General features: G+C 39.2%; 1 non-coding gene across 1 annotated transcript; it reads left to right on the top strand.

Moving 5' to 3' along the window:
- The first annotated feature begins 1,094 nt into the window (after positions 1-1,094).
- On the top strand, positions 1,095-12,823 carry LOC110353338 (uncharacterized). Its single transcript, XR_011810944.1, has 5 exons — positions 1,095-1,440; positions 6,388-6,496; positions 10,944-11,017; positions 11,505-11,615; positions 12,683-12,823. It is a non-coding gene; the product is annotated as an uncharacterized protein (transcript).
- Positions 12,824-15,812: the final 2,989 nt, after the last annotated feature.

The following is a 15,812-nucleotide window of genomic DNA, read 5'->3' as shown; positions in this document are numbered from 1 at the left end:
TCCTGTCTAAAAACCAGGGTCACTGGCAGGAATAACTGACATCCTCATTAGCAGCCTTTATGGATCTAACAAGTTGAGCAGAGTAGCTGGGAAAAGGGTGGAGAGAATGAGCTACATTCAGGTATTTGGGGTGTCCTTTGGGGTGAAGCCTTTTAGTAGAATAGCCCGAGAAGGATGCCGTTACTTACCCCATGTCAGTTCTCTGGGTAAGGGAACGTCTCCAGCTTCTGCCTCTGTCAGTCTGGCACCTTTAGTAAGTAATTAAATCACACTGTAGATGTGTATGCATACTTAGATAAATAATAAATGACAGCTATCACACTGTCATGAGAGCATGCATGCATACCCAGGGCAGGAAATCACATACAGCATTTCATTTGTTGCCGATCTCTGTCTAACAGAGTGAGGAAGATGCCCTAGGGACTGGTGACTAACAAGGAGCATTGTTTATGCTACAAATCCCATCCGGTTATTAGTCTTTGAAAAGAGCTTTGTTTAGCTTATCAGTGCTCCAGCAGGAATGCCAGGGGCATTACTTTTGTTCTGAGTGTATTCCTATCCCAGTATTACCGACTCCCACTCCACTCCTCCAGAAGAGGTTATGTGTTACCTGAGGGCTGAAAATTCGGCATGTGCTCCAGTGCCATGCTGTTAGGATCAGGGTAGTTAGCACTGCACAAAACCAAGGCCTCCTTATTAATTTTGCTGCATTAAACTGCAGAATATCTTTACAGAAATCAAGCCTTTCTAGAGGACTACAGAGTACAACAAAGAATAAATACTTCATGAGGTATACATGCCCGTAAATTAAAATTATTTTAACGAGTAAGATCTTTTGCTTAAGTTCTACACTTTGCTTGCTTTATTGGACAATACTGTGTTACACAATCTAATTTGGCACTTATGTAATACCAAAGTATCACAAGTGTCTGGCAAGTTTTAAGCCCATTTCACAACAGGACTTCAGTTAATCACTTGTCTACACAACTGATAGGCTGCTATTTTATCAGGTGATCAAAATACCTGTAGATGCCCTTGATCAAGTTAATATTTAAAAAATAGTAATGCACTATTTTTATTACATTCAGGTACCTTTTGATTATGTTAAACATCTTCCGGGAGGAAGAAGATATATTTAGGTGTTTTAGAAAGGGAAGGCTGTTTTCTGTGTTGTTTTTTTCTTCCCCCCAGGAGACCTCTGTTTTTGTTTTTAGTTTTTGTTAGCAGACTTGCTTTATTTGGGGGAAAAAAACAAACAAATAACAACATATTTCTTTCATAACCATAATTTAGAAAACTTGACAGACCCTTGCCATTGGGCAACGCAGTTAATAATTGACAAAGACGTACAGCGGGCCTTCATGAATGATTCCACACCGTAACACTGACAGCTGGTGTAACTTACTCAGCTCCTCGCAAGCAGTTCTGCAAAGAGGAATGGTAAGTTGAATTTTGCGTAGGTTTTCTCAACCAGGGTAGGACGTGATCATTAGAATGATTACAAATATTTATTCCTATATGTGATTATTTATTTTTATTTATCATGATTGTATATTGGTATATTATTTATCTATATATATTTATAAATAAGTATTTATTTACATTTTTAATCATTAGATTACTTTTGGAAAATTTGCACAAGTCAATTCTTCTCTTTAAAATATGTCCTATTCTCATTTGTGATTTGATTTAATATTCATTGTCAAATAATGAGCTGTCCAGTGTATCCTTGTGGGTCATCTTAATTGTGATGTAGATCTCTTTTACTCCTCATTAATGACAGATTCTCATGAAAAAATGAATAAATTGTTGTTAGCACTTGAATCTGCCAAGTGCTTTTTAAACTTTCATTTATTTTCCTCAAACATACTGACTCATCACTGATGCTTTAAAACCAAACTTCCTAGTGGTAAAACTGGAGGATGTAGTGAGCTGAGCTGTGTTGCAGAAGTAAAGGTTTACACCTAGGAGCCTCTGGCTTCACAATCAATTATATGATTACTACTTCATGCTTTTCTTTTGCACACGTATTAAAAAGTTATCAAATCTACTGATGACATTTTCATACAATAGGCTTGATTTTGCAGAATTCTGCTAGAATTATTTTCTGAACTGCTCAGCTTTTATTTTAAGACAAAAGATGCATTCAGTTTTGAAAAGATCTCTTTTTTTTTTTCTATGAAAAATCTGATTCCATGACACCAGGAACTTCTGGGTTTGACAAGCTTCTAAACCTAGCCTCTAACCAGGTACCTACATGGAGAGTTCCCTTGCAACTCTGACACCAAAAGCAAAAACACCTGTGGTGCTCATTGAGAAAAAAATAAACATGAGGACCCAATTGTAGCAAAACTTAAAACTGTATTTAGAAATAAACATGGAAACTCTCTGTGGTCTTCACTAGCAGATTTAAAATTTGACATGAAGCTCTGTACACCATCAATCAGAGTAAACCCTATCGGTATGGCAATATCCAAGCCTAGGATTTTCCAAGGTGAGATAGGCACAAATATCCAGTACAAGGCTATGGAGCAGTAACTTAATGAACACTTTCAAAGTTTTTAGACTCAAGTGTCAACAGGAATGACAATTTTAATTGTGTTCTTTCTAGATTACATGTAGAACTACTGCATGAGAGGAAGATCCTCAGAAGTCTGGTATTTTGGGCACAGTCACACTAAATATTTTGTTTTGTTATGACTTAGCACCATCAAAAACTAACAGGCACAAGCCACAAAATGCTAAGTGCCATAATCACTACTTCAATCTCTCATTCAGTCTGCTAGTTCAAACGTTCAAAGGCTGCCTCAAGACTTTGGAAGGGGGAAATTTATCCTGGCAGACTTACATCTATGTCAGGTTATCATCTGTCTTTCTGTCAAATCCAGCTGGTCACTGTCCTTATAACCAACATTAAACCAACTCAAACATCATCTTGAGTGCTTGGACTAAATAAATCAAAAATTTGATTATGCGCACATAATCTATTCAAATAAATGAAAGATCTAGCATGTTTTTCCTAGCCTATCCGAACTCAGGAAAAAAATAAGCCACTGATATCTTTGCTGAAGGTGACTGCAAGTCCCATTTTCCCCAATATGCTCTATTAATGGGGCTACAAAAGATCAAACCAGGGCTGTCTAGCCCTCTCTGCTGCACTGGATGCCTACAGAAAAATAAAGAAACAGGTAATTACGTGAAGCTTCCCCAGAATACTCTTTCATTCTCTGGTGGTTTATGGTTCATTAACTTCTCCAGTCAGAGGTACTACCTTTGCATTTAATAGCACTTGATATCCAGTACCTATTGAATTCAGAAATTTAGAGCATCCATAACAAGAACGTCCACTGCTTAATTGTCTGTGTAAAGAACTGCCTATTTCTTTTCCCCAAATTTACCGCCTGTTGGTCATATTGTGAGAGCTGGACAAGTTTCCCACCTTGCTTCATTCAGTAAAGGAGCAATTCCAAGACAAAAAATGCTGCTTCATGGTAGTGAATTTGCATGATTTTTTTCTTCATCTATACATGCACATAATCCTCACCTGGTGTCACTACCACAGGATCATTGCCTGGTTCCTTCCTGTAATTCATAAAGTCCTAACTCAGATGCATCGAGCACAAAGCTTCTCAACAGCAACTCGCACTTGGCGGCTGAGTTTCCAGCCCTGGTGCTGTACAGCAACACAGCAGCAGTCAATTTTCCCATCTTCTGAACAGCACAGACTCTGTTTCTGCAGATTTGCTCATGTAAGTCAGCAGAAGATGAGTCATCTGGAAAAAAGTTATAATCATTTGTCCCCTAGGAATCGTATAGTAAGTTAATTATTGTACAACACATTCTGATACAAAATACACAAGCAGTTTCAACTTGTTGAGGTTGCAGAGAGCGAGAGCTTCTCACAATTTCCATCAGTTACGGTCTGGGAATGCTGGGTTTCCCTTGACTCAGTATCTGTTACATAATCAGAAACACATTTGGTTTGCTTTGTTGTGAGGCAAAGCTAAAGAAATGTGTGTCTTATTACTTTGCAAAAATAAAGAGCCGATACCTAATCGGTTTATGTAATATATGCCGATGTGTAAACATCAGTAATACAGTTATAAACACACCAGTTGAGCACTCCGGGCAGTTCCTCAGCTGATGCTAACTATTACACTTTTCTATCAGTTGAAATCATTCACTTCTGAATCTGCAAACAGCCCATCAGCTTTGCACTTGAAGGCAAAACACAGGGCTGCTAAGTGCTGTACGAATTTTAGGAAGCATTATGTCAAAGCATGTTTGCCCAGAGGTCATTTGTCAGCGCAGGGGACTCGAGTCTGTCTGATCTCCATTAGGTTTTAGTTTGCCATGGTCAGTAACCCCAGCTTTGTCGGGTTATTGTGTGGCTGCCACGTTAGCAGGGAATGAAGAGAGCATCTTACTAGTGCACAGAGGGGAAAATCTGAACACAGCATAAACACATTCAGCGTCTGAACTTTCTGCTGGGTCTCAGAACCATTTATAACTTCATAAACTGTAAGGAAGAAATACTTCCCAGCAGTTACAACTTGTTAGTTTAAAACCTTCAGTTCTTTCTGTTTACAAATCCAAGACCAGTATTAAAGGTGCTGATTTAAAATCACTAATTCAGTGAACTCATTTTAGGCATGGCTATGACAGGAGACCTGGTTTCACACTCATTTATTTGGAAGACTTGTAAGACAACCTCTTTCTTTCTTGGAATTATTAGTTAGAAGAAAATAATTATTTTTTTTAAAATCTTTGTTGTTAGATGATTTTACATCTTCACAGTCACTTTGGGTCTTCCATCATTTGGCATGGAAAATCGAGAATCTATTCAATCTTCTCTTTATAAAAACTTCCATAAACGGGCCAATTGCTTGGAACTGTATTCACTGATCTGTCATGGAGGCAGGTGCCAATCAGCTATGTGAGAAACAACGAAGCAATCCCAACTGGGCAACACAGGACAGCAAGCATACAGTGATACTGTAATCTCCAAGTATAGCATCATCACATCTGAATGCCTTATTTAGGTCATGGGAAAATAATACCCATTCCATATAAAGCCGGACTTCTGCGGTCATTAAGAAACACATGGAGTTCATAACTTCTTGATCAAAATGCAAAATGAAACTGTAATTGATGATTTCTCTTGTTGGACCTGCCTAGACATGCCTAGGCAGTGGAGGACAGCCACTATTAATAGCCTGTAAGATGGAGCCTTAAATTAGAGGACCTTCCTGGGAAGCTCCCTCCCAATTTCAGAAGAACTCCCCTGTTTCTGGGACTGATAGAAACATTGGAATAGTTTCATCTCCGGAAAGGACACTAGCCACGTTATTATTACAGTTTCTTCAAAGACCGATCTCATTGTGGTTAGGGCCATCGAACATATGGTCAAGTATAAGGTTCTCTGCGATGTGCTAAGACAATATAGGCAGGCCCCTTATCCCTTATGGACGAGCTAAGGCATCATAATAACAGTAGCAAAAACTTCAGCTGTGGTGAGGAATCAATATTGAGTAAGAATGGCTATTTTACCTCTCACTGTATCAAACAATCCTGGCAAAGATATATATCCTGGCAGTATACTGCCAAATAATTTTTATTGCCTTCAGATAATGACTTAGGAGCAAAATTTAGAAGCCCTGCACACATCCTTCAGCCTTTCCAACACAGGTGGAGAGTACTCCAGGAATATTATAACACAAAGGAATATTATAATACAAATATGCCCACTTTGAATTTCAAAATACCTCTTTAGCACTTCAGAAGCTTACAAAGCTCTTATCTTTCCGCTGTAGAAACAAACCTCAGTATTATTCTTAATTATAGACTTTTCTAAGCAAAGGGAAGGATTGCATAAAAGCCATTTTTTACTGAAAGGTGACTTGTAGCTACATAGCCTATGATACACAGTAAGAATACCTTTCTGCCAAGGAAGGCAGAAAATGGCCTGGTCCTTATTTCAACACATTTAAGTGCTAGGCATGACTACAAAGAAAGAAGAAAAAGATCCAAAAGCTCCTGAGGCAAATTTTGGGTGCTGTCTGACTAATAATGACAGAAAGAAAAGCCAGCGGGTCAAACTCTGCAGGCCTTCAGAACATAACTATTGCCCCATGGTATGTGGATTAATCGGTGGAAACAGAAATGTGTCTTGATCTTAGCTCTGACACTGGTGTTTTCTGTAGGATTACAGAAATAATTTCTTTCTGCCTATCTTTCCTTATCTGCTGAGGTAACTACTAGTTATGCATGACATCTATATTTATTTAGCCTCTGTGACTCTCTGCTGTTCATGGGAGATGGTTAATGAACTGAGCATGTCAATCAAAATACTAATTTACTGAAGACTCTGCACTACTTCTCTTTCAGGAATCACTCCAAATCTGGCAGCCCAGGAACCACAGAGACTTCAGCTGCCCCATCTGTCTCCAAACAGCTACTCTCCCAGTAGAAACCAACTGTGGACATTTATTCTGTGGTAAGTTTTCTGCATTGACAGCACACTTCCTACAGAGATCTCAGGTTCTATGTAGGAACCAGTCCAAGCCCTTCTCCCTAGAATTAAAGCCAGTTCTCTCACTAGAAGCAAGAGTCCCATCTCTGTGTCACCAAAAATTCAGTAACAATATTTTTATCTGTTCATTGCCTTTATATTGACAAGGGGCCACTTTTGAAAAGCAAAATGCAGGAAGTCACAAGACAAGAGGTAATAGATGATTTTGCAGTATTCTGTTAAATTACAACACATCTCATGGAATGCTTAAAAGGTCCAGAAAACCACGCAATTTTTATTCAACTATGCAAAAACCCTAAGCTATAAAAATCATCAATTTAAAAGTCATACAGTTCGTGACTGTAAAAGTTCAAGCTACAACAAATGTGAGGTCTTCTCTTTGAGCATGAACTCACTTCTGGGAAGACAGCTCGTCGTTTTATATATCAATATTCAACATCATAAAAAAAAAAAAAAACAAGTATCCCATAAAATTGATTCAAATTTTATTGACACTGGTAAAAATCAGGTGTAAAAGATACCAGGCTTAGGTCTGATTCTGTTCCACAGGCTTGCTTCCCCTGTGAAACAATTGCCCTAAATTAAAGCTGAAATGAATTATCTTGCTTTATAGTCCTGTAAAAGCTTTCTTAAAGAAAAAAAAAAAAAAAAAAAAAAAGTGGAAGTTACGTACTAAACCATTCAAAAAGTGAGTTTCTAGTCATGTATAGGCCTTTTAATCTGTTTAACTCTTCTTAAAGAAAATCCATGTGGTCATACATGGAAAAAATATTCAGACATCTCATCATGATGTGTGCTCAGTAACTGTTTATGCCAGTCGAGGGCCTGTCTTAACAGAAAAGGAGACACCGCCTGGATAAGCGGTGTGAGGGTCCTTCTGTTGAGGCTGCCTGTCGTGTGGCCTCCTGTCCTCAGCCAGTGCAGCTATCGTTGCTGGATAGTCTCACGTAAAACCATAATTCAGTGGATAAATGTGTCTGCTAAGTGACTTCTTTGAGGCTGCTAAGCCATATGGTTAGGATTACAAAATTTAAATAATTTTTTGAAGGAAGACAAGGACGAAGCACAGAGTAGTGGAGGGAGCTATATTCATAACTGCATTTATAGAGGGGATTTCAGGATTTTTAAGGCCCACATTCTGCACCACTGGAGTCAGTGTGAGCTTTGCACCTGCTTTGAAAGGCTGCAGGATAAGGCCACCAGCATATTTGGCCTGAACCTCACAGCTTTGCTCACACCTCTGACATACATCCTCTGGTGAATTTACAGGCAAAGTTTACAACCTCACTGCCCCAGCTGCTTATCAGGTTCCTGGCTGGATGTTGTCATCACCGCTGCATGAGTGGCAGAAAAGAACTGGAGTTTGTGATCTGATGAGGTTGAAACTGCCAGTGAAGGTGCTTCAGTGCTCCTGTGCAGCACATCAGTCATCTCTGGCAGAGGGTCGTGCAGGCAGCTGGCAGTAATATCTGATACTGCAGCACAAGGTACATCAAAAGACACTGGTCAGAACCATAAAGCTCCTTCCTACATTTTACGGAGAGCTTAAAGCAAGTGTAAGTTATATTTACAAGCCATTTGAACTTTTTTTCACCAAGTAAGAGTGTTATAAAAAGAGCTAAGAGTAAATGAGAACAAGGCACTGTGTTTTATATTGAAAAGCGTTCACCCAAACCAGCCCCTCATCAACACTGCCACTATCTCTGAAATCTCAACAAATCAATGGATAAGTAACAGCTACAGGCTCCTTGTCTACCACAAGCGACACCATTTAATACTTCAGCCTCTTTTAAGTTTTTATTACCACTCACTGTTTTATACCATACAGGAAAAGGATGCTTTGAATAAAACTCACTCCAGAACAAACAGTAAGCATATGGCCTCAAAACATGTTTCAAATAATATCACATAAGTTATAGTTTCAAGTACCGAGATAGACATAACAACAAAAGCCATTAACTTTCCACTTTCTCTGGCCTGGGTAGCATTCCCTTTCCTACCTCTGAATATGACATAATGATTTGGGCTTCATATTTGTTTTGAGATCTGCGGAGAAGTACAAGTTTGGTATATATTGTTATCATTAACTGCATCTATTTGGTTAGGCTTTACATTCCCCAAGTACATCTTCATATACACTCTACAGCATAGAATCCAGAGCGATGCATTATCCGGGTTATGACTATGTTTATATAGTAGAAGCGTAACATGTCTGTTTTTCATGTCTTAAACCAATAAAACTTTACATTGGGCTTATCAGAACCATTCTACGTAGATCTAAGCCTGTTGTGACTGAAATCAGTAACAAAACTTCTCTTGTTGCCCTGCAGAACAGAGCTAAGGCAATGCTGAGCACTCTTAATAAATTCCACTCTGGTAAAAGTTTTATTTAAAAAATGTGGTCAACCCAGAGCTTTTAAAGAAGATTAATGTGGACTTATAAAAAATGTCTGATTTTATTATTAGTAGTAATTCATACAGTTTGTCCTGAAGTTTTCCTTTTCAGCTTCAGTTTGAACCATATGTTCAGGAAGTTCAACTGAAAAACGATCCTTGAGCAATATTATTTTTTTCTAATTAACAATAACCACAGAGGTATTTTAGAAAAACCTATGGACTCCCTCAGAAGATTGTGTAGCAGGCTAGATTAAAACAGGATTTTGTCTATTTTATGAAAAAGGCACTGAAGCACAAATAGGTCAACTTCATAGGAGTCTTTCTTTCCTGTTCTACTAAACAAAGGATTCTGCATGCAGCACATTTTAATTTCCACAGGGTTACTTTTTAAAGCCCTTGATGAACTATGGGATCCAGTAGTACCCCATTGTCATCACTGGGACATCGCTGCGTGGATCATGATACAGAATCTGAACCTAGAGGGTCAAAGCTGCTCCTGAAGTCAGGCATGATGTCTGTCAAATGTAAAAGTTCAAGCAAGAGCTTGAAGTTGGCTGCCAGACTGCGTTATACATCCCACATGAGGATTTAGATATAAACACAGCCATGTGCCCAGCTAACTGTTCCATATATGCAAACAAAATAGAAGAGTTAGAAAGAAAAATCCTGCACTCAAATGAAAACAAAACTAAAACGTACAAGTCAGAGCAAGGTTCATAAAAATATCTTTGGGCCAAATTTATCACCCCTATTATAGGGATGTCCTATAAAGGAAGTAACTGATAGTATCATGAACACTTTTTATATTTGACTTCAGACACATTTCTCCTCTAATATTCCTCTTTTCAGTAACAGTGGACAAAAAAAGTCTGGGTGCAGAAAACTATTGCACTGAGGGCTCCTGAAGACTTAGTGTCTTAACTTAAACTACTTGCTGGTTGTTTTTAGAAGACCATTGTTCAATTCAATAAAACAATTCCATCAAAATGGCAATGCAGTGTTCTGCTGTTGCTTTCACTGCGGTCCTTGTCAAATTTGATCAGTTTACATGTTAAAAGATTTTTTTCCTGACCTGTCACGCTGCACACTGCGCCCGGGAGCTGAAAGTCAAGCTGTGCTGCTTCTGATTAGATGCAATTTATGTTTTTCTGGTTTTGCTGTTAGTACCAGCACTGACATTCACGTGTGTCAACCACTGCTGTCAGTTATATGCACACTCTAATCTTAGTGTCCTCAGACTCTGCCCTCCTCCACACCTGAGACCTTAGCACTAATAAAATGATAATGCATTTGGAAATTAGTTAGCAGTTGTCTTGGCAAGACAAATCAAAAAGAATGCAGCAAGTCACTCTTCTAGAGCTATGCAGTTCCAGAGGGGTAACACAGTTGAAATACAGTAATTGGAAAAAGAAAAAAAAAAAGGCAAAAAGATAAAATAGTCCCAAATATGATACTTCATCACCAAGACCTGTATTGTGCCACGAGGTGTCTGCAAGACCAAGCTGTCCCTTGGCTGTGCGTTGGTTTATTCACAGTAACAGGCCCTCAGAGCCCCTGAATGCTTTACTGACCTGGAGGAAGTCCACCTTCATGGCAGTCCACCTTTTGTCCACAGCAGCCAGCACAGTGCTCTGCGTTGCACTGCACTATGTACACATGTTGGAAGGGTACCTGTATTTGTGAGTGCTTCAGTCACAATCAAGGGAGCTTCAAGAATAAGATGCTATCCGCTGGCATTAAACTATCAAAGTCTCTGTTAATGGGAGGCCCCATGGAGCTGGCTACATCAGTGCAGGAGATCTAAGACACCATTTTCACACAGTCAGTTTGCCAAGTAAAACCACATATTAAACTGAAAGCAAAGAACTACATTCATTTTTGCAGCCAGTTGCAGAAAGAGGGTTTATTATTTCTGATAACATCTTTGTAAACATGAGATATCCTCAAATATGCTTCATGCATCTTAACACTTTTTTCTCTTTTCTTCTTTTTTTTTTTTTTTTTTTTTTTATAGGCTCCTGTCTAATCACGTACTGGAAACACAGTCCCTGGTTAGGAGCAATAACCTGCCCTCTCTGCAGACAAAAGGTAAGACATCTCCCTTGTACGTATCTGCATTATGATAAATACAAAATGACTGTCTTGAGCTCTTAGGATCAACTTTATTTACCCTCTATTTTTCCACTGCATTTCAAAACCCACTTAAAATTGAATGACCCTGCAGCCATTCGCATTTATCATTTGACACGTCTTATCAGGCAACTCTGTGAAATATTAAACAGGCCTCTGGCATTTTCCTTTTGTAAAGTTTATTGAGTCTCTTCTGAGATAACATTCCAAAAAAAGCAATAGGGGACTTCCTCATCTCATCTGACTCCTTCCAAAATCTGCCTGCTGTACTGGTAGGCCGGATGCAGGTTACAAAAGGAGAAGGTTCTTGCTGTCGTGGAACTGATGGAACTGGACAAAGGTCAATTTGCTAGGAAGAGACTGGACAGACGTACAACAGAACACTAGCCTTTATACTGAAGATTCAGATACACCGTGCTAATACCTATCTGCTTTTCTCATGAAGGTGGTTCTTCTGGATAACATCTCTTGTGAAAAGCAACAGGATAAGCCAAGCAAACAAGTTGTGCATGACATTAGAGCTTACAACAAGCGTTTCTCAGGGCAAACTCGACCAGTAAGTATTTATAAATCTACATTTACCTACTTAGTACTGCATAACACACAGGATTGAAAGAGACCCAACAGTGAAAACTAGTTTGTATCAGTGTGTGAATTATCTTTTTATGCACTTATTGGTGGTATCAGAGGGGAAGTCTTACCAGTCACTGCTGGGTTCAGCATCCGACATCTAGGTGCTTCTGAGTTCCTAGCTCAGAGGAATCATTCTGCAGTCATCCTGGCAGGGAGAAGACAGTGTGAGACGAAACACAGTAAGCAAAGCAGAATTGGAGATGGTCAGCCTGGAACTTTCAGATTTGAACTTCAAGATTTTAAGTTGCATATAAGTTTCTTGTTCCAAATGAGATTCCAGCTTAGAAAGCAGCTGTTTTTTTCTCTAGGTATTGCCAAATTTAAGCAGTGTACATTGGCTCTGTACTTCATTAAAGCTGGAATCCCATCTGGTGCAGAGACGTGACAGGTAGTGGAAATGATACGAAAGATGAAGGCACACATGAGGCCCATTCTTGACAGCATGTAGAATATCACCAAAGCAAATCCTCCTCTCCTGTCATATCCTGGTAGGGGGCCCAAGCAGGACTGTGGAGTCTGCTTTAATCTATGGACTATAAACTAAGCGCTGTGGATGAGAATGTTATCTTTCAACCCAACAAACTAGTATTAATGAAGAGGAATAGTCAGTGTGCCCTATGGTTTCTGTCCATACTAAAGTGAGACCTAAGATCTCCTTTTCAAGTATTAATAGCCACAGTTGAAGCTAGATTTTAGGGAGAGGCATATGCTCATTGCAGCCATTAAGGCTTAGTTTCCAAAAGGACTCAGTGTCAAGCATAATACTTCCTTTGCAAAGTGCTGGGGGAGTGAGGACTCCTTTTAGAAAGCAGTGTGCTTGTAGGTAGTACAAAACCACTGACCTCTGTAGGCAGATGTGGACAGCACAGAAAGTTTTTGCATTCAGGAGATTTGAATCTAAAAGTGCTTAAAGATTCATTCTTTAACACAGACTCAAAAAGAAGTGCACAAATCAGAATGCATCATAGTATAACTCATCTGCATATTTAGTTTTCAGATTACCTTTACGACATGCCATTATTCCTGACTCTTGCCTGGCGTGGAATCTTTACCTGGGGTGGTCTCGTATGGATTTTTTTCATAAGAGTTGTTGTTTGCTCCTTCGGAACAATCATATGCTTTTCGTCTCCTTTTGACACGATGCCTGGGCCTCTCTGTAGAACACTTGGAACAGCTGATGACATGGTAGTTGTTTCCCTTCTTTTAATTTGTATGATAAACATTTGTCAGCAAATTGCATCAAACGGGGTAAATATGGCAAGATCTGCAGCTCAGAGCATGCTGTCAGAATCCTGAGCGACTCAAACTTTGATTCCTTGGTCAAACTCCATCAAACAGTGACAGACTTCTCCTTCATTTGGGTCAGCATGTGATGGATTTGTCATTCTGCTGAAGACAAAGGCTGAAGCAGGACTCCGTGATATTTGGCGTGGCCAAATGATTTGATGTGCAAGTGCTTAGAAGGCTAGTTTTACGTGCCACTGTATATTTGCTAGGCTCTTTCATGCTTCACTTTTCTACAACTTATCCTTATATAAAGTGCCTGAATTGAAACTGCTTAAGGCTGTGAACAAAACCTAGAATTAAAATGCCAATCAAATTGCAGTTGAAGATTTTTAGAACTCTTAAGCTTTGACATTTTACATCTTGGCTCTATTTGAATAAAACTTTGAGAACTTAGCAAACTCTGCAATTTGCTAGGTTTCATATAACAAAAACAATGTTTGGTAATACCTCTACGAAATCGTGTACTGGTACTTTGTGCTATCACAGCTGATTACACGTCCATTGGAATACAGATTTTTTATGCTCCACAGTGACTACAGTCCAATTCTAAAATTGGATAATATGGCTTGGAATAAAAAAGCAACTGCAAAGTAGAAGTATTACAAGGGGAGAACAGCATTAAAAGGATCATGCAAGAAATGTGAACAAATCTTGGTGTAAGTCTTCCGTATAAGCCTAAGCAAGGTACACAGCTTTGTTGGAATCTGTGCACCTAAGCTTTAACAAAGTCAGCATAAACGTTTGCTTCCTTTGTAGGCTTCATACACTCCTTGTGATTTCCTTGTAAGCCACGGTACTGGTTCAGCCAGGCAGATCAAGGCAAGTTTATGATGATGATAATAAAGTTTATAGAAAGTCTGCTAAAGTTGGTGGGAGTGGGGGTGGTTGTGTTGAGCTGTGAAGAGTTAAAAATGCTGGTACAGTACCAGACAATCCTACACGTCTCTCCCTATATAATCTGTACATTTGCTATGTATTTGGAGTCAGTGAACTTATTTTTATGTATGACTTGTATATTAAAATTGTTATATTAAAATATATGAATATTTATTGTTCACAATACACTGGTCTCCAACTGTTTTTTTCTTTCTACACATTTTCAATTGACATCTTTTATTGTAGCCTTGAATTGTATGTTATGATACACCAGTATGTTGCAGTTATTTTCTTGCTTGTTATTCTCTTTTTGTTATGATGTTTTCTCATTTTATTCCCATCAACTTTCATTGTCTTTAATTATGTCCCTGAACTTGTAAAGCTGTTTCTCTTAACAATGGGTACTTTGGAAATGGCAACAATTGCTTTTCCATGAACTACAAGGCAGGAAGTGCATTGTTTCTTTAAAAAAATTACCAGATGTTTTTGAGTGCTGACTACTAACATAAAAACCCCAGAAACTATTATTTTCCAAGTTCTCTAAGTGTAATTTTGTTATTGTGTAACTTCTGTTTGCATTTAACTGGGAATTGCAGCCTATGCCAATACAAAAGAATGGAACTTCTATCAAGCTAAGTGTATAAAGATGGAGTCCATTTTTATGAATACTGATGCATGGAGAGGGACTGACTGTAGGTTGTTTCTCTTGCATAATGAAGGCTCACCAAGAGGGTCACAGATTGCATTCTGAAGAAAAGAAGGTTTCTCATTAGTGACCTATAACACACAGTTGATTTGAGTATGTTCTTCTGTTCTGCTACCCCTCACTTCTTTGTCCTTTAGGGGACTCCTTAGGGCTTCTGTTTTTGCTTTTTAAACAGAACAATATCTTTTATTAAAAAGTAACAGATAAATGAAGAGAAAAAGAATTTCTGAGAGAATCTCACTAAAGGCCCTGACAATGTTTGCATCTTTCAAGATCAAAACAATTTGTATGGTCTGAGGTGAAATGTTTCTGCAGTATACAACCAGAGCATCCAGCCATGCCACGATCTGGTGGTGTTAGTGTGACAGCACCCTGCAGGACTAACTGTCTAGGGCAGCCTTCAAAACCACCTGAAAACAAATGGAAGCCTCTTGTTGACTGGATTTGGCCAGCGGGCAGCCAGGAAGGTTTCTGAGCACTGACAAATGCAAGTCTAAGGAAGGAAAACCGTCTCTCTCCCTCTGCGTTCTCTGTACCTGCTGTCACTGGGTTTAGCCCTGTAGCTGGCACAAGCTTTGAGCTGGGTCTGTCTGAAGCAATGTGATGAGAACGGCCATGGAGTGCTGGACTGTCTCAGGGCTGACTCCCCACGAGGCAGCTGGCAGGGTGGAAGGAATGCACCTGCGCTATGAACATATTTTCAGCAACTGTGTCTGCTCAACCTAGTCCTTCAGTATCAACAGTAGGCTGTCTCACATCTGCAGAGAGATTAATATGTACTGTAGGCTACTTGCAGAAGACAAAACAGCTCAAGTTATTGATAGGAAAACGACTATGCTGCGGGAGTGGAAACGGAAAAGGAGTAGGAAACAGAACAAAACAGATAGGGGAAGATTGCACAGCTGCAAAATTGATTTCCAAATATCAGCCACCAAAAAAATACTACAATCGTGGTTAAAAAAAAAAAAAAAAAAAAAAAAAAAACACATTCCAATGGAAATCACATCTCAGCTGTAGGAGATACCAAAATTAAAAGGGCCCGTAGTGATGCTATGGGTGCAATACCTGTGAGAAGCACGGCAAAGGTCAGGGATTCAGGTCTGTGTTGTTCCTCGTGCTACTCCTGCGTGTGGCCAGTCTGTAAACACCAGCACCACGGTACCAGCAGCTGGCTGTGTCTTCTCTGACGGGACTAAATGAGTATTTGTTGTCCCTGACATGTGTGGAGTATAGATGGAAAATACCCAGTGC

Source organism: Anas platyrhynchos, chromosome 8, assembly GCF_047663525.1.
Source record: "Anas platyrhynchos isolate ZD024472 breed Pekin duck chromosome 8, IASCAAS_PekinDuck_T2T, whole genome shotgun sequence".
Classification (NCBI taxonomy): domain Eukaryota; kingdom Metazoa; phylum Chordata; class Aves; order Anseriformes; family Anatidae; genus Anas; species Anas platyrhynchos.
Note: the sequence above shows the minus strand (reverse complement) of the source record. Positions and strands in the feature narration are given on the sequence as shown.